The 2,922-nt window shown below is 43.6% G+C and overlaps 1 long non-coding RNA gene across 2 annotated transcripts in view; it reads left to right on the top strand.

Annotated features, from left to right (window-relative positions):
• The window catches only part of LOC117997942, a 28,351-nt gene that overhangs the window by 14,505 nt on the left and 10,924 nt on the right, over positions 1-2,922 (top strand). Inside the window, exon 3 of one of the 2 annotated variants that reach the window (XR_004675926.1) lies at positions 1,775-2,408. The exons of the other annotated variant lie outside the window; for it this stretch is intronic. This is a non-coding gene — a long non-coding RNA (uncharacterized LOC117997942). Of the gene's footprint in view, positions 1-1,774; positions 2,409-2,922 lie in introns of those variants that run through there. 2 annotated transcript variants of the gene reach the window in all.

Genomic DNA, 2,922 nt, shown 5'->3' with positions numbered 1-2,922 from the left:
CGCCGAGCAGGGAGCCCGATGCGGGGCTCGATCCCAGGACCCTGGGATCATGACCTGAGCCAAAGGCAGACACTTAACAACTGAACCACCCAGGTGCCCCTGACTTTTAACAATGAGACAGAAGTACTTCCTTGAGGAAAAGATAATCTTTTCAACAAATGTTGCTGGAACAACTAGATATCTATTTGGGAAAAAAATGAACTTTGACCTTTACTTCACACCCTCACCATACACAGTAATTCACATGAAATGATCATAGACCTAATAGCAAAAGTCAAAACCATAAGGCATCTTAAAAAAAACAATTTAAAGATCTTCACAACTTTGGATTAGACAAAGATTTCTTAGCAAGGTACAAAAAGCACAAACAACAACAAAAAGATTTATTGAACTTCATAAAATTAAAAATTTTTCTCTTCGAAAGACAGCATTAGGTAATGGAAAAAACAAGCCAAGACTGAGAAGTGTGTGCGTGTGTGTGTGTCCGTCTGATAAAGGATTATTTGTAGAATAAATAAGGACTTTTACAAATAATACTAAAACCCTCCCACATGAGCAAAACAATTTGAACAGACATTTCTCAAAGAAAATATATTAATAACAATGAACACATGAAAAAATGCTCAACATCTATAACCATTAGATAAATGAAATTTAAAAAGACCAATAAAATGGATGAGTTTTCAAAAACATATTGCACAAAAGAGGGCAGATATGGCCGAGCATATACTTTATGGTTTCATTTCTGTGAAATTCTACAACAAGGAAGTCTATCACCTAGAGAAAGAAAGCTGGTTGCTGTTTGCTTCCATTGGGTTGACTGAAAAGCTCACCATGGAATTTTTAGGAGCGACGGCAATGTTCTATATATTGACTGTAGCGATGTTGTTAAATGAGTTGTACATTTGCCAAAGCTGATCACACTGCACACCCAAAGGGCATATATGTCATGCCTCAGTGCACACACATATATACTAGTTAGGCTCCATCCACATCCATTCCACTGGGGATGAAATCATCTTCAGCTACATGTCTGATTTACTCCCGTAGGAATGATACGATACTGGGGACTCGGTGTTGGTCTCCACTGCTGAAGTGATGGACATTGAGAAGAGTCTGTAGTTAGGTCACTCCCAATGAAAGGCAGTCCATGTTACACGACTCCTGAGCACCCTTCTTCTCGCCATCATGGCTTCTTCCTCCATAGGCCCACTGTGTGAACACTGGGATAAGGAAGAACAGAGGCTGGCTAACATCTACCCAGTGAGCCATCCAGTCCCGTTGGTCATTAAGGACTATGTCTACAGGGAACTCTCTTGCAGACATTTTTTTTAAGATTTTTATTTATTTATTTGAGAGAGAGAGAGAACAAGCAGGAGAAGCAGAAGAAGAAGAGGGAGAAGCAGGCTCCCCACCGAGCAGGAAACCCGATGCAGGACTCAATCCCAGGACCCGAGATCATGACCTAAGCTGAAGGCAGATGCCCAACCGACTGAGCCACCCAGGGGCCCATCTTGGGGACATGTCTATCTGATTCAAAGATCCAAGTGCTTTGTACTCCACTCCTATACATCCATGCCTACACATGCCTCTGTCCTGGACAACCCTGTCTCCCCCCACTTGATTCTGCTCCTTCGGGATTCTGATCATTTAGGCAAGGCAGAAGCTACTATCCAGGAGTTTGTGTGCATCTTCACACCTAGTTGGATCTCTTTCCACAAAAAGTGTATTATCCTGTTCATTACCAAAATATCTGCTCACTGGTATTTTTCAGAGTCCCGCTGGTATGGTGGTGGGGCAACTCTACTCCGAAACGTCACCCCACCCAGACACGACCCAGGCCACAAAGCTGTTGATGACCACCGAAGCGACCACCTGTTGTGTTACAGTCCCGAACACGGCATTAATCTCGTTGAACATCCCATCAGAGCTCCTGGGTCACCAGGTGTATTGTCACGGCTATTGTGTTAAAAGCCCGACCACGGCATTGTATGTAGGTGTCTGCATGGGACCCCCATCTTTGTCCTCTGAACCTACCACTTACTCAACAGTGGATTGCAAACTTATGACTGAGTGGAAAGGACCATACCCAGCTCATTGTGGATAGTTCCAGTTGCATACATGCTCATGTCTCTTGTCATTAGGTTTCTGTTGGGACCACTGGCACGTAGGCAGCTTTTTAAATGGTACCTAGTTCTCTTGTGCAGGTGATGTGACGACATGAGCCCAAAGCCCATTGAGGCTCAGCAGAGGAGTCACACAGCATCCCAGCACACATGCCTACTCCTAGCAGCATGATCTGGTAGGTCATAACCATAGTCGTAGCACCCGGATGGATAGAAAAAAGTTGTGCTTGGGGTGCCTGGATGGCTCAGTCAGTTGAGCAGCTAACTCCTGATTTCAGCTCAGGTCATGATCTCAGGGTAGTGAGATCGAGTGCCGTGTCAGGCTCTGTACTTAGTGTGGAGTCTGTTCAGGACTCTCTCTCCTCTCCCTCTGAACTTCCCCTCACTCTCTCTCTCTCAAAAAAAAAAAAAGTTATGCTTACATGATATTATAGTCTATTAAGTGTGCAATACCATTATATCTAAAAAGACAACGTACACACCTTAATTTAAAAAATACTTTATTGCTAACAAATGCTAATCATCATCTGAGCTTTCAGCAAGTCATAATCTTTCTGCTTCTGGAGGGCCTTGCCTCCATGTTGGTGGCTGCTGAGTGGTCAGGGTGGTGGATGCTGAAGATGGGGGCGCTGGGGCAACTGCTTAAAATAAGACAATGGTGAAGTTTGCCACATCGATTGACTCTTCCTGTCACAACTTCTCTGTGGCAGGTGATGCTGTTTGATAATGTTTTACCCACAGTAGAACTGCTTTCTTTCTTTCTTTCTTTCTTTCTTTCTTTCTTTCTTTCTTTCTT

This window comes from Mirounga leonina, unplaced genomic scaffold (assembly GCF_011800145.1).
Source record: "Mirounga leonina isolate KUSES-001 unplaced genomic scaffold, KU_Mleo_1.0 Mir_376, whole genome shotgun sequence".
Lineage (NCBI taxonomy): Eukaryota > Metazoa > Chordata > Mammalia > Carnivora > Phocidae > Mirounga > Mirounga leonina.
This window is presented reverse-complemented; position numbering and strand designations above follow the sequence as displayed.